The following is a 16,339-nucleotide window of genomic DNA, read 5'->3' on the forward strand; positions in this document are numbered from 1 at the left end:
CTAGCATAGTGAAGGATCTAGCCAGAGGGCACTGCTGGAGCCACCAGGCTTCACAACCCACACCTTCTGCATAACCCACTCCCTTGAGAAGACAGAAAGCCTGCCACTGTCACCCACCCCTCAGAGTCAGACACCAAAGAAGAGCCCACCTCAGATCTGTGGATGAACCAACAGATGAGTGGGTGGGGAAGGGATGATGAGGCAGAAGGGCATTCCCATCTAGGAGAAGAACTTGAGGTTATCTCAGGACTCCTCAGCCAGGTCCTCGGGGTTTCTCTCTGAGACAAGCACCCTCTTTTATCTTGGTGTGGAAGGAAGGTCTCTGGCTCACTTTCAGCCCCCAGGCTGTATGTGTGGCCCCGCATTCTCCTGCCCCCATCTCTGCTGATGTGGGGCTGTCTCTGTCTCAATAAGTCTTCTCTCTATGAATCTGTGCCTTGACTTCTCTCTTTCTCTTTCTCTCTCTCTCTCTCTCTCTCTCTCTCTCTCTCTCTGAAAATCTCCCTCTCAACATCTGAGTTAGTGGCTCTACTTTCTATGTTCCCTGTTGTTGTCTCTTCCATTTTCTTCTTGCTCATCTGGTATCTTCTTCCTCCTGAATGTCCTTTGCTGTATCTCCCTTTCCCTCTCCTATCAGGGTAGTCTCAGAGAAGGCCAAATGGAAAGCCAAGATTTTCACCCCTGCCAGGTGTAACAAAGTCCACACAGGGTGTCAGTGGAGAAGGTTTCAATAAGATCCAGAGTCTCATAATCTCCAAAATTCCAGGTTTCAACCAAAAAGTACTCATCAAGGACCAGAAAGATCTCAAATTAAATGATAGATAACAGGCAGTAGATGCCAACAATGAGTTGACAAAGACGTTTGGATCATCTGACAGAGTTTAAAGCAGACATCCTAAAATGCTTCAGTGAACAATTACACACAAGTAACAAATGAAAAAATAAAAAGTACTGCAGATAATTAGTCAGCACAGAAGAATGAGATATAAAGAAAAATCAAATTAAAATTTTAGAACTGAAAAATTTAATAACTGAAATTTTAACACTCAGCGAATGGACCCAGCAGCAGAATCAGGAGACAGAGAGAAGAATCCAAAACTTAAGGACAGAACAGTAGTGCTGACCCAATCTGAGCAACAGAAGCAGAGTATACTGAAAAAAATTAGTAGAACCTTGGCTACCTGTGGACATAACAAAAGATTTCTGTCATCAGAGCTCTGGAAACACAGGAGAAAGAGAGAGATGCCGAAAAATTGTACTTGAAGAAATAATGACTGAGAACTTCTCAGGATCCTGGTTGAAAAGGATGGGAAATGATATATTATGCAAATAAAGATACAGATTCAAGGTGTATGAACCCCCAACAGGATGATCACCCACACAAAAAAAAATCATACAAAGACACACCATAGTCAAACTTCTGAAAGCAGAAGGGAAAGAGAAAAAAATCTTGAAAGCAGACAAAGAGTGACACTTCATCTATAGGGGGAAAACAAGTCAAGTGACAGAGAGTTTTTCATCTCTAATCTTGAGGTTGGATAGAAGTGACACCACTTTTTTCAAATACTGATAGAAAAAAAGCTGTCAACCAAGAGTCATATATCCAGCAAAAACATCTTTCATAATGAAAAAGAAATCAAGACATTCTCAGGTGAAGAATGTCACCAGCAGACAGACCCCTAAAAAATGGCTAAAGGAGGTTCTATAAACAGACCAAAAAAAATAAAAGAAGAAATTGTGGAACAAGGGAGGAAGAAAGAACAATAGAAGGAATGAAAACATGGCTAAAGGCAATAAATTTGCCTTCTCTTAAATTTTCTAAATCATGTTTAAAAGTTGAAGCAAATATTATAACACTGTATGAAGTTTGAAATTTATGTACAGAAAATATTTAAAACTATTATTATGAATAGGGGAAGGTAAAGTACCATATAAGCAGGTATGCCTTCCTCACTTTACTGGAACTGATAATGCAATGACACCTGTACGCTGTGATCTTATATACGTATAATGTAATACCTCGAGTAACCCCTAAAATACAGAGATACACTCAAAAGCTCTACAAATAGATGAAACATGACATTTTTAACAATATTATTCAAGTAACCAACAGCAAGACAGAGAAAAGAAAAGAGAGAAACTGAAAAAAAGAATACACGTAAAATGAAAATAAAATGGCAGTCCTAACATACCAATAATTACATTAAATGTACATGATCTAAATACATCAGTTAAAAGACGGGATAACAGAGTGGATTAAACAACATGTCCCAATCTTAAGCTGCCTACAAGAAGTTTGCTTTCAATATGATAATACAGACAGGTTGAAAAGGATGGGAAATGATACATATGCAAACAATTCTAAGAAAGCAGAATTTTGTGTTAATGTCTGATGAAATAGGCCCTAAAGGGGAAGATGACAGAAACAGACACAGAAAGGGACAGTCTATAATTGTAAAAGTGTCAGTCCACTGAGGAGACATAGCAATCCTAAATGCACATGCACCAAACAACAGAGGCACAAAATACAGGAAGCAAAAACTGATAAAACCAAAAGGAGAAACAGGCAAATCTGCAATTACAGCTGGAGACTTCCATACTCCTGTGAGAGTAATAGCACACTAGACAGAAAATCAGCAAAGCTATGGAAAAGCTTCACAACGCCATCAACCAATAGGGTCTAACCAGAAATTAATAGAACACTCCATCCAACAACAGTGGAATACACATTCCTTTTGAGTGCCCACAGAACATATACCAAGACAGAACCTGCCTCGGGTCATAACACCTCAACAAATTAAAAATAATTGAAATCATAGAGTGTGTGCTCCAACAAAATGGAATCCAACTAGAAATCAATAGCAGAAAGACAACAGGAACATCTCCAGACACTTGGAAATGACTTAATCCATGAGTCAAAGAGCAAGCCTGAAGGGAAGTTTTTAAACCTGCATTGAACCAAATGAAAATGAAACTATCACACATCAAAATTTGTGGGACACAGTGGAAGGAGTGCTGAGAGGGAATTTTATAGCGCTGAATACTCACCTTGGAAAAGAGGAAACATCCCCAATCAATAGTCTTAGCTCCTACCTCAAAAACTAGAAAAAGAAGAGTAAATAAACCCAAAGCAATCAGGAGGAAGGAAAGAGTAAAGGTAAGATCTGAAGTCAATAAAGTTGAAAACAACAGGAAAAAAAGCAGAGAAAATCAATGAAACAAAAAGCTAGTTATTTGAAATGATCGATAAAATCGACAGATCCTGAACACGGCAGATGAGAGTTCCCTCCTCTTCACCCCCTCCCACTGTTTCAGACGGAGCCCATCCCCAGGAGGCCCCTCCAGTCTTCAGAGCACCCCAGAGTCCACTGCCTCATTGAATCATCCAGGAAAACTATAGCCTGTGGGCAAGATGCTGATGGCCACTTTAGCACTGATGAAATAAGGGCTACAGGGAGCTGGGTGCTTTGCTCAAGATCACCCAGTGGTAAGGAGCAGGGTGCCAATCAAAACACGGGCTAGACAACCCTTGGCCCCACCCTGGCTCTCAGTAGACTCGGTGTGGTGGGGTGGCGGTGGACAGCAGGGCATTGCGTTTTCCTCAGAGAGGAGTCCCTTCCTCTTCTCAGGCTGGAACGGGACCCAAAACTGGGCAGAGAGCCCCAGAATTGACTGGGGAAGGCCTGAAGATGGCTCCCAGCTGTATCATCCCCTGTGTGCATTCAGCTGGCACTAAGGTCCAGGTATACTTGGAGGGTCTGTGGCCCATCCCCAGCGCCAGCAGATGCCATCAGTGGGGGCTGGCAGGGAAAGTGGGGGTTCACTGCATGGCCCCTGGAGCCAGCCTGTCGAGTGAGAAATGCAGCCCTTCCTCTTGCTGGTTGTGGGGGCCTGGGGCAACCTACTTAGCCTCCCTGTCCTCCAGTGTCCTCATCTGTAAAGTGAGAATCACAGTCCCTGCCTCAGAGCTTATCTGAGAATAAACTGGGTGAAGGGACAAGTGGCCAAGTTTCGGTACGTTCTGTGAATGTGTTCACCACCACTGTTATCCAGAAACACCTGAGCACTGTGCAGAAGCTGAGGCAGGAAGCCACCATGTATGAAAGGAGGCCCTCCGACCCCCAGGTCCGGCCTGCTGGAAATGCCCAGCCTGGCCAGGCAAGCTGGCCCTGTGTGTGCTTACCTCCCCTCCTGCTCCTGGCTTTGCATTTTTCTTTAATGAAGTGTTCGTTTTGTTTTTTTGAGACTGAGTTTTGCTCTTGTCACCCAGGTTGGAGTGCAGTGGCGCGGTCTCAGCTCACTGCAAACTCTGCCTCCTGGGTTCAAGCAGTTTGCCTGCCTCAGCCTCCAGAGTAGCTGGGACTACAGGCACCCATCACTATACTCAGCTAATTTTTTGAATTTTTTAGTAGAGACGGCGTTTCACCGTGTTGGCCAGGATGATCTCAATCTCCTGACCTTGTGATCCTCCCACCTTGGCCTCCCAAAGTGCTGGGATTACAGGTGTGAGCCACTGCAACCAGCCTGATGCACAGTTTTAATAAAGAGACCTGTTGCCTGGTCTGCAGCAAAAGCTTGAAGGAGGGGAGGGACATGCTCACAAAGTCCCATGAAGGAGCTGGCTTCAGGTCTTCTCTCTCCTTTCCCTGGGGTCTGGATGCTCCCTTGGAGACTCTAGACTCTGCAGTCAGGGCTTGGTGCAGAGGGGAACCCACTGGAAGTGCAGGCCTCCCCCGACCAAGACCATCAGCTAGGGTGGGGGAAGGGAATAGTCAGAGACCACTCATTCACAAGATGCCCAGGAAACCTCCCAGGCCACGATTCTCCCAGAGCTGCCTGGGCCACGGGGAGCTGAGAACTGCACAGTACCTCAGGGGCAGAGTCAACACAGTGACCAGGGTGAGGATGCACACCCCACTTTCCAGCTCAGATCGATGCCTGATCCCACCCCTACCCCTCAGAGAGTCATACTAAACCCTGATCCTGACCCATGCTGAGCACTGATGCTGCTCATACTGAGCCCTGATCCTGGTCCATGCTGAGCCCTGATCCTGCTTACAGGCTAAGTCCTGACCTTGAACACAGGCTGAACCCTGACTCTAATCCTAGACTAGGTCCTGACCCCAGCTATAAACATAAATCCTAACAGCCACCTGAAAAGCAGGTGCTCAGTGCAGAGGGAAAGGACAAGCATGGCCAGGTGCAGCCCTTGCCCTGTTGGCCGCAGGCTGGATCCACGTACTGGAACCTCAGAGCCACTCACTGAAGGCGGCTGTCCCATTGCCCCTGTGCTCGTGGCTCATCCCGTCAGTCATTGCTGCTCTCCTGGGACCCTGAGGAGAGGGCTGATCTCTCTATCCCTGCTCCTCATGGGGGCACGGGTGAAAAGTTCAGGAAAAACTCTGAAAGGAAAATGCTTTTCTGCAGTTAGGCCTGAAATAGCACTCACTCCCTTTCCCCAAGTTAATAACCGGTTGCCGGAGAGTCAGTGCTATTTTAGAAATAAGCGTCTATTAGTGCCGTTCACCTTCCAGGCTGACTCAAGGTCGTCCCTTCACCTCTGCCCCTCAGAGGTCGGTGTCTGGATGCTGGGGCAGAGATGGAGAAGCCCCTTAGGGTCTTAGGCCATCAGTGGGCCCTGATGCCCACCTCAGGGTTACAGAGTGGGACCCGCAGCCAAGTTTGGCCCCTTCTTTGGGTTCCTTGACTGCCCGTCGGCTGCCACAGCTCACACAATGCCAACAGCGATGGTGAGGATCGTGCAAACGCCAGCCCGATGCTTAATCATGGATGAAGCCAGCGTGGACTCATTCAGTCCTGCTAGGAGGAGGCCACAGGCCAGAGGAACATGACAGTCCATACTATCTGCTCGGCCTGGGCAAGGCCATGTGGCCAGTGGTGGCCCTGAGTCCCAGTGCTATGGTGAGTCCCATGTACGATGTGCTCCAGCTGAGGTCAGAGCCTTGGGCTCTAACCCTGGCTCTGCAATGAGCCCCCGGGAAGCCTGGTCCCCAGGATCAGCTAAACAACTTGCAGTGTCCAGCGCAAAATAAAACTATGGGGTCCTGGTTTAAAACCAAGGCCACGGCAGAGGGTCAAACAAAGCGTTGAGAACCTCTGCATGTGGCCTCTGGGACTGCCCAAGCCACCTCCACAAAGCTGGCCCCTCTGCCGCTGCCCTCTGTTTCTTCAGCTGCAGAACAGGTGTGTTGGCAGCCACCCTGCCCTGCCTCAGGGCTGCTCCGAGGGTGAGGTGACTGAGACACAAAGGAACAGAGAGAAGAGCAGTGTGCCCGGCTCCCCAGGGTTGGAAGAGCAAGGGCCAGGGCTGTAGCTCCTCATCCGACATCGCCGCCCCTGCGATCCACTGTGCCTGCTTGGTCACGTGTTCTGGCTCTTCCCCCTGTGACGAGGTCCTCACCCGCATGGGGCTGGTGGTCTATGGCGAGGGTACAGGACGTAAATCATGGATGCTCTATTCTATCACATTGAATGCCGTTGATTCTAAGATGCTATGATTCTGCATGACACTCAGACACTACAAGTGCGACAATGCCACCGGCTGTGACACTCCTGTGATGCACACTCAGGGTTACCACAGCATCTCTTGGCTGGGCAATTGCTTCTGTTTCTTCCCAGGTGCACGGCATTTCTCCTGCCTCCAGCTGCCCCGCTCGTCCTGCGCTAGGCAGCCATTGTATACACGTCTGTGCTGAGCAGAGCTCCCGGGCACAGCAAGCACCTGGTGGCTGCTTTACAAAAAAAATACGGAGCCATGGTCATCTCCAGGATGAACACTTGCCTCCCTGATGTAGAAGGGAGCCCCACGGCTCTGTCCTTTCTTCTGTGTGTGATAAGCTCCACTCCAGGCAGAATAAGTGTCACCTTTAAAGCAATTCTATGTGGTCATTAGACCCGACCCGGCAATGTCAACAGCACACAGAACTCAACTGAAGGAAAAGCAGCGTGAACATCTCTGCCTCGGCCAGGTACCGTGGCATCACAAACCACCCAAGATGAAGAACTGCGTCGTACGATACAATTAAAGCAACGGCAGTGCTTAAAACAACAGAAAACAACGAGTTCGGGAGTGCACAGGTCAGCGCCTGGTTCTCGATCAGCAGGAGTAACCCTGCATCTGAGTTCAGCTGTGAATTGAGTGGGCAGCTCTGGCCTCCCGTGTATTTGGGGGTAGACTGGCCATAGGCCGGTCCACAGAGCCCTAGCTGGGACCACGTGGCCCAGTCTGCGTGTTCTCCTCCAGCCGCCGGCCCGGGTGCCCACAGGGCAGGGCAGGTGCCGGGTGCCAGGAGCAGAAGCCCACAACACGACGACTCCACTCACGAAAGCTCCCCCTGCCACGTGTAGTGTGGAGCCAGAGAGTGGTGTGCACGTCACCTCCCAGCTCCACCTGAGCTCCCTGGCCTCACACTGGTAGCTGGAAAGCAGCTGTGGTGGGGGTGTGGGGGGGGTGCGACATGGAAATACGCGACCAGTGAGGGGCTGGGCTTATCAGGGGCAGGAACCCAGTTCCAGCACACATCTGGCCAGCCACAGTGTACTGGAAAACCCACTCACAGGACCAACGCTGATTCGAGGGATGGAGGACAAACAGGATCAGCTTGCCTCAATTTGCTTCAATTTTTACAATTTTATCGCTGAAAGTCCCCCATCTCTTAAACCCCTTCTGTCTCTGGGAAACCTTGGGAACTGATGCCACCTCTTTATGGGAGAAGCAGCAGCATCGTATGCCACAAAACACATGGAGACTGGGTGAAGACTCACACGCATGTTGCAATCAACCCTCACAAGTTCAAGTTCACACACTCACAGGCCACGGCAGTTGAGTCCTGACTCCCACCAGACAGCAGCTCCCATCAGACCCCAGCTCCCACAGATGCATCCCAACTTCCTGCCAGTGAACATGTGGGAAGTGACTGCCTTAGAAGTGGTGAATACATTGGTTAAACAGGACAGTGATGTATCAGCCGTGCTGAGCAGGGAATGGGAAGTAATCAGCCCACGGGGGTGGGGCCGGGGCCGGGGCCACGAGGCCAGGCACGGAGGATGCCCCCCAGCCGAGCTCTGAAGAGCCACAGCTCACTCCCAAGTCCCAGAACAAACAGCCACTGGCCTCTTTTCTTCCTCCCTGATCAAGTGCGTACCTCAAATGGCCCTTTGAAGCCCCGCAGGCTGGGGCCGCGTGCTAGCATGCGTGGTCAGGGGAGCAGCAACGTGGGGCCTCTCCGACTAGGGCATCCCTGGGGGTGACAGGCCAGAGGTGACTGTGAGTTTGGGCTTGAAAGGCTTTTTCTACAGGGATGAAAGAGAGGCAGGGAGGGCGGGAGCGGGCAGAGGAGCCAGCACAGCGCTGGAGAGGCAACACGCAAATACAGCAGCCAAGCACTCAGCAGCAATGGCTGGAAAGAGCTGCCGAGACCAGGATGGTGGGTCCTGCCCCTGGGGGACGCTAGTCACGTCTGGAAGCCTCTGGCTGACACAACTCTGGGAGCTGGATGCTGCTGGCCTCTAGCGAGTGGAGGCCCTGGATGGAGCTGACATCCTACAGGCTATGGGATGCCCCAAAAAGACTCCCCACCCCACACATCGGGAGGGCTTAGGGTAAGAAGCCCAGAGGGAAAAGACAGCATCAGGCAGCACCAAGGCAGTGCAAAGGGTGGGGAGGAGGAGGGGCCCGCCCACCGGGTGGCCCCATGCTCCAGAGCCCCGGCCTTCCAGCCAGGCTCACCGGGACTCCCCAGCCCACGGTTCCCAGGCCCGCCAGCCGATGCGCAGGCTCTGGAGGAGGCTGTTTGCTATTCTGCCCCACGCCCCCGGCACAGCTGGCTGGAGCCCCGGGACGCGGAGGGGCTACCCTAATTGCACTAATGGCTGGTAATCAGACATAATGGGGTGTTTGTACACACCATCGAGCCCAGCTGCAGGTGTGGCAGGCGGGCGAGTCCCGCGAGGCTCCCAGAGACTCCACAGCGTGGCAGCTGAGAGGCCAGGGCCCGTGGGCTGCTTCACCCCACATAGGTGGCTAAAATCTCCCTTGGGCTTCCCACGCTGCACAAAGCATGCCAGCTCTCCACAGACACTCGAGATTTCCAGATTTCCCAGGTGGCCCATTGGCTGCCATGGACTTAAAGCCCCTCGGATTGGTGGCTAGGAGAAAAGCAAAGCAAGCAGAGCCTGTGACAGTCCCCAAGTCACCAACTCCGTGGGTGCAGCAGAGAAGAGGCCATCACTGTCCCCATGTCGCCCACTGTCATGTCTAGGGGAGCTCTAGGTCCCCAAGACCACCAGGACAAACAACACTCACAGTGATTGCTGTTGTCACCATAACCAGCCCCAAGGAGAGAGCCCTGTTCCAGACGCCACAGAACCACCTTACACCCACACTCTGTGGAGGGGGTATGACTACTATCACCCCTGTTTTCCAGATGAGGGAAACTGTGGCTCAGGAGGACTCACGCCTGGCCCATGGCCACACGGCTACATAGGGGTGCAGGTGGCAGGCTGAGGCACAGGCTGTGCTCTGAGCAGCAGGACTAACTTTGCTGAGGCAGGTGAGCATCAGGGGAGGACTGAAGAGGAAGTGTTGTCTAGCTGGGTTTTGAAGGATGTATAGGAGTTGTCCTGCTGAGGACTGGGAGGACATTGTCCTTACAAAGGTGTATGATGGTGGCGGCATCTCTTAGGCCAAGTGATGAAGGCTGAGTTCCAGGGAGTGAGAGAGGGAAAGGACAACAGTAGGTGTGTCTGGAAAAGTAGGTCAGAGGGCAGGCTAGGGAGCCTCGACAGTGGGGATAAAGTTTCCATGTAGAGAGATGGCTCTCCTGGCTCAGGTGAGCATTGTCAAGAGGCCACACATGTCTGAGCTCAAGGGAGAGAAACAAAGAGACAGGAAGCATAGCTGGACCCAGGATCCTGCTTCAAAGCTCGACTCTGCCGCTAATATGCTGTGTGACCTTGGGCAGATCCCTTACCCTCTCTGTGCTGCAGCCCTCTCACAGGGCTGCCACGAGGCTCAGTGGGATAAGACCCTCGAAGCAGCTAGAGCATTCCTGGCGCATGGTTAGAACCCCGCATGTCAGAAGTCACATGGTCCGGCGAGCCTCTGAAACCAGGACAGAGCAGGGGAGAGGGACCCTGCGCCTGCTGGTGTTAAAGCTCAGGATCTCACGAAACACTTGCTCAAGGACGTCTGCCCAGCAGCTTCCTGTCCAAACTCAGACTCATGCCACCCTTGCTACTGATTTTGGAAGGCAAGAATAATTGTCCCAAAACAATGACGTAATCCTCCTCATTTTTCTTTCAGAACTTTTGTCTTCCTTTACCCCCCTGAAGATACCCATAGTTGACTGTGGCATGGGGATTCCCAATAATGCCTATTCCCAGATAAACGTCATTTTCTCTTAGAGAGACTCTCTGTGTTGTTTAGGTTGGCACCTCATAACAGTTGGGGCTACTGTTATCACCACTGTCACTCGATGGGTGATGAAACTGAGCAGCAGGTGAGGGGTGGAGCAAGGATTCAAACCCAGGCCACCTGGTACCAGAGCCTCAGTCTTGCTCCCAAGCACTGCGCTGAGAGCTCTCTGAAGAAGGGAATGGGACACAGGAGAAACAGGAGGAAACATAAGAACTGGTCCTGAGCTGAACTGGAAACCAGGGAAAGACGTTTAAAGTAAGATCAAGGGCCCCCAAGAAGTTTGCCAGCGCAAGGCGCCAGGCAGTGTGTGCAGAGAAGAATGCAGACAGCAGGAAGAATTGAAACCCACGTGACTGCGGCTGTTGACCTAGGGAAGTGAGGGAGGGCCATGGAGGGTGAGGCGGGGGCAAGAGGAGAGGGTAAGTCTAGGGCCACATCCCCCAGGCTTGCCACTAAGTGCCGTCATCCTGGGGCCACAGAGGTTCCAGTTGGAGCAGGCAGGGCCAAGGTCCCCGTGTCACCAGGTTTGGGAGGCCCAGGCCTTTCAATGCCCCAGCTGCAAGAGCCTTCTCCATGGACATCTCGGAGGCACCGTGGCCACAGAGGCAACCTGGGCTGCTGTGACTCTCAGGGTGACTCAGCCCTGGGGACATCCTTGGTCACTCAGGGACCGGGGGACAGGGACACAAGATACACTGGTCACCTTGAGTTCCCTCTAGAGTGGAGGCACAGCAGAGCCAGGATTGCAAGCCTAAGAGGTCGGCCCTGGGTGTGACGCGCCAGGGCCTGCTAACGAGGATGATGAGGAGACCCCAGCCAGAGGCAACAGCAGGAGGTCAGCTGAGGCCAAGACAGCAGGGAAGGGGGACCACCTGGGCCCTCCAGGGTCCCTTTTACCATAGCCTGTAGGCTGCAGGACGGGTGTGGGAAGGGAGGGAGCCTTCCTGCGGGACTTCCTGGGCTAAAGACCTGGAGTCACTAAGAGCGACGGGGGTGGCTGTGGGGAGTGATCTCTAGGAACTGCTGGTGAGAAAAACAGGGGTAGGTGTGCAGGAGCTGAGCCAGGGCACCCGCAAATAGGAGGGACAGGGAAAGCAGAGCCATTTGCATATATTTAAAACAATGGAGGGCCGCAGCAAAGGCTGAAGGAGAAAGCACCTAAGCAGAGGGAAGAGAGTGAAGGAAGAGGACTGAACAGAGCGAACAGGGACCAGAGCCAGGATCTCTGAATCTCCCGAGCCAACACTCATGTGATTACACAACAAAATTACATTTTTGGAAAAACAATCCCTGAAAGTTAAAAGCAAAACAGAACCGTGTATGGAGTGGTAGCATGGCCGCACGGAGGGAGCGTTTGATGTGAGCGTCAGACACAGACGTTCTACGGTGTATTCCTGCGGGCTAGACCCCAAGGACAGAAAGAAACGGAAGCAAAAATAAAAATAAAGAAACTGGCAATATCGGTGGCTATTCCAAGGCTGCATTTACACAAAGATAAAATAAGAAGACTGACCTCACCAAGTCCGGGAGCCCCCTTCGTCAGCCTGAGAGAAGGGACGGACGAGCTCGAAGGGCAGTAACGGAGTCAGATCCTGCAAGCCTCAGTTGGATCGGCTGGAATCTGCATAAATTTGTGATTTTTTTAATCTTTAAGAAAGTAGGTTTTCCTAGCCGGCCTAAGAACAAACCAGCTCAGGAGCAGTGAGCACGCAGCTCCCGGTGCCCAGGGACTGGAAAGCTACTTGGAGAAATGGCCGGTTATCGGGCTGGGCCAGGAAATAGCCAAGAGGAGCCTGGAGCTTCTTGAAACCGCCAAAGCAAGGAAGCCATCAACGCTTTCTGGAATCATGTCAAAACCATCAGGAATTGAGTCGAAGAGCTTTCCCCAAGCCGAAGGTGGGAGGAATTACGTATCAACGCAGATCCTAACCCCGGAGGGTTGAAACCCATCAAAGACATGCAACATCCCACATTCAGAATGAAGAAAAGCCTCATGGGCAACCGCTGGAGGAAGCAAGACCAGCTTGTTGTTTGGGAAACCAGCAAATAAAGGCAGAGGATCCAGCGTGTCTCCAGACGGTCCGTCCTACAGACCCACAACCCATGTCGCTGACAGCTGAGTGAACGAACGCTCCTTCCTTGGGAGGCATTACAGCCAAGGAGAGCAGAAGGCTGAGAAACTCTCATCACCAACCTGTGACTCCCTGATAACGGTGGGATGTGGCAGGCAATGGCAGATAATGTCACACAGGTGAGGGACAGGCAGTCACCCTGCACTTCCTCACTGAGGAACACCAGTGCCCAACGCTGATATGGCTCAGAACTCCCCACCAGGGACCAGGACTGCAGGGTCCCAGGACACAGGCTGCCTCTCCACAGGTTACCTGCAAAGAGAATAGAGGAGGCAGGGAGGGATAGAGGGGACCCCGTGAACTAGGAGATCTGAGGGGCCTCTTGAGGATTCGTGCAGGCCTCATTTTGAAAGTGATTATTTTTTTCGAGATAGAGTTTCACTCTTGTTACCCAGGCTGGAGTACAATGGCGCGATCTTGGCTCACTGCAACCTCCGCCTCCTGGGTTCAAGCGATTCTCCAGCCTCAGCCTCGAGAGTGTCTGGGACTACATACATGCGCCACCACACCCGGCCCTCATTTTGAAAATAATTTTAATCGAAATTTTGTTTAAAAAGCATTCATGATATAAACAGAGAAACTGGAAGCCTGACTGGTGGAGGGCATTATAGAGAAATGACTGTTCTTCCCTTCAGGTGGGAGACTGGTGGAGCAGTTGTATATTTTTAAGAGCCCTCATCTTTCAGAGATATACTCTGAAATGTTTATGGATAAAAAATGAGCAGCTCTCTATGCAGTGACATGGAAAATGTTCATAATTTATAACCTGAAGTGAATGTAGCGTGCCACAGATCAATGCATTGAATGCCATCCAATTTGTTTTGTAAAGAAAGGAACAGAGAGAGCTGTCTAGGAGGCATCACACTCAGAGAAAGATCCGGAAGGACCTCGCGGAGTGTTGGCACTGGGCATTGTTGAAGAGCCCGACCACAAGGAGAGTGAGGTGAGCCCTCGCTTCTTCCTGGCAGGGAAATGCTTCTTTGCAGAGAAAAGTAAAATGACATCATCATTCTGAGGCCTCTGGTAAGCTAATGGACGGGGTCCGGACCATCAGCAACATCACACCAGCGGGGCCGCCAGGCCCACGTGCCCACCGCGAGCACCGGACCCAGCACACGAGCGCAGCCCGGGTCCATCCGCTGAGTCCAGCCCTGTGTGGAGTCACCTGTGTCTCTGCCCAGGGCAGTCTGGCCCTGTCCCAAGCAGCAGTGGGCTGGGCTAAGCTGCTGGGGCGATGACCTGTACCATGTCTTACACATGTAGGGAAATGTCTCCTCCGAGCCTGTGTCTCCTCCCTGTCAGGGAGACCATCAGTGCAGTAACTGAGGCGCCTTGGTTCGGGGAGATAAAAGCAAGGTTGTGTACTTGGGATGACTCATGACAGCTGAGAAATCAAGTGACCCAGCCATAACTCCAGTTCTCCCATTATTTCACCTGTAGAATAGAGGCCAGCGGGAGCCCCTCCACCCTGCACCCTTCCCTGGACCCCGAACTCCAGGCTCACCCATTCACAGTCCCCTGCTGTCCCATGCGGTATGGCCCGGGCTGTGCTCTCTGCCTGGTGTGAGCTGCCCAGGACGCCTGAGAACGGGGTGGGTCCGGGGCTGGAGATGGCGCCTCTGAGCAGGAAAGCCTGGCCTGCAGCCTCCTTCTTGCCCCGAAGTGAGAAGCACTCTCTCTGCTGGAAAAGCTAGGGCCTCATCCCCCACACCCACATCCTCTCCCCACCCCAGCTCTCTCCCTAATCAGGAAGCAGGTCATTACCGTCAAGGAAAACAGTCCAAATCAACCTAGAGTCCTTCGCCTTCTTCTCCCGCCCAAATCCTCTTCGTCCTGCAGGTTTGGCTGTGGCAACCCCGCCTCCAGGAAGACCCGTTGCTCCCCCTCCATCTGGGCTGAGGGTTTCTCAGCCCCTGCTGCTCCCACAGATGCCATCATGGAGCCTCCCTGAGTCACAGCCCGCCTGCCCCTGTGCTTCCTGCCTTGCCCAGAGGGGAGTCCTGGCTGTTGTCCCCAGGGTGCCATCTCCTAATGCCCCACTGTCCCTGTCTGCCCCAGGATGAGGGCCAGACCTGTGCCAGCCACAGCTGCAGACACTCCAGGGGCCCCCCACCCTCGTCACCCACCTCCTTATCCTTCTAGACTCCATGGGAGCACTGCTGTGGGGCTGGGGCCTCCCCAAAGGGGAGGGTGAGAGCTGGAGGAGTCGCAGTACCAGTGGGGGCAGACACTGGCAGACACCCTCCAGCCCTTCCTCCCTGGAACCACTTTGCACTTGGGGGGTGCCCAGGACATGCTCTGCGTGAGGGAGATAGAGCTGTACCTTCCCTTGCAGCAGCCGCCAGCCCAGGAACAACCCTCTGTTCTCTCCCACACTCCCTGGCCTCGCTTCCCTAACCCTCCTTTCTTGTGCCCTGGGGCTGCAGCTTCCTCTGAGGTCACAGCACACGGCCCTATGTCAGGCTTTGTGAGCTGCTCCTTCTGAGCACCTCAGCTCACCCAGGCCAGGCCCTTTAGACAATGCTCAGTAAGCATTAGCTCAGCCACCCGGGCTATGCACTCGGGGGCTAAAGAGTGTCACCATTACTGGGACTTAGTCTCTGGAGACCAGAGGTGCTCCAGGGAAAAGGGAAGGGTCATTAAGATGAGCCCGAGGCCTGTGGCCAGGGTGATTTTCTCATCTTGTAGCCTTTTTTTAAATCACCTATAATTTAAAAATGCAGACATTCTCCAACTCCAGGAGCAGTGACACCGGGGCACGTGGCCACAATGAGCAGGTGGCACAATCCCCACCTGGGATTGCCGCTGGGGGCTGCCAGGCAGGTGGGCTTCAAGCAGCTCTGGTGGGTCCCGGCCCCATCACCTGGCACAGCAAGAATTTCCTCTCACATCTACCTGGGTCATGGCCGGGCAGCTGCTATGTGGGTAACGTGGGGGAGGAGTGGGCAGGAGAGGAGGGGAGGACGAGGAGGAGGGAGGAGGAGGCAGTGAGGACAATGGCGACTCTCAGCTCCAGGGAGCCTCCGCAGGAGGGCTGCACATTCTGAATCCAGATCCCTGTGGCATGGCCCGTGGGGACCTGCCTTCCTGTCGTAGCGTTTGTCACTCCACAGTGCTCTGTCCACCTGCCCAGCCCTGCCCCCACTAGCCCGAGGGGCCTGGGAGCCGCTCTATGTCTCGTGCACCCCAGGAGAAAGACCTGTTTGGAGTGGGGATATTGCACCACCGGTGACAGTGGAGGCCCCGCAGCATGGTGCCCACGGCCACTCTCTTCAGTGCCCACACCCACACCCCACAGAGCACCCTGCTCCTTCTTGCCCTTCCCACGAGGTCTCTCCCCTCCCCGTCCTTCCCCACCAGCTGCTGTGAGGCCCATGGCCTCGAGAGAAGGGGACAGACATACCCAGCCTCCTCTGCAGGCTTTCCAGGGCTCTCCAGGCACCTCCAGCCCGTGGCTAAGTCCCCCTCCATTGCCCTTATCCTTACACCAAAACACTGCACCTTATTCAGCCCGTCCTCACGAGAAGTTTTCCAATTCAAGGCTCATTCCGGAGAGGCCCCTCCAGCCTCTCTTGAGTGCTCCATGCTCCACTTCAAGTCCAGATTCTCCAGCTCAGATAATGACCTGGAGAGGAGAAAGGAGAAGGAAGATTACCTCTCCACACATCCGCACTCTGCAGCCTCCCGCATGAAAGCCACCCGGAGTCCAGGCGATTTTCCTGTTTAATTGAACTCCGCAGGGTGGGAAAGAGTGAGAGACAGCACCCCA

General features: G+C 52.8%; 1 protein-coding gene across 6 annotated transcripts in view; it reads right to left on the reverse strand.

The window, feature by feature from the left end:
• The window catches only part of LOC118148472 (uncharacterized), a 53,570-nt gene that overhangs the window by 26,495 nt on the left and 10,736 nt on the right, over nucleotides 1–16,339 (reverse strand). For 3 of the 6 annotated variants that reach the window (XM_078353657.1, XM_078353659.1, XM_078353656.1), the window contains exon 2: nucleotides 1–16,195. This exon is cut by the window's left edge and continues 13,166 nt beyond it. The gene's annotated coding sequence lies outside the window, so the exon portion shown is untranslated. The remainder of the gene's footprint in view (nucleotides 16,196–16,339) is intronic. The other 3 variants (XM_078353660.1, XM_078353658.1, XR_004735288.3) reach the window with 3 other exon arrangements.

This window comes from Callithrix jacchus, chromosome 16 (assembly GCF_049354715.1).
Source record: "Callithrix jacchus isolate 240 chromosome 16, calJac240_pri, whole genome shotgun sequence".
Classification (NCBI taxonomy): Eukaryota; Metazoa; Chordata; class Mammalia; order Primates; family Cebidae; genus Callithrix; species Callithrix jacchus.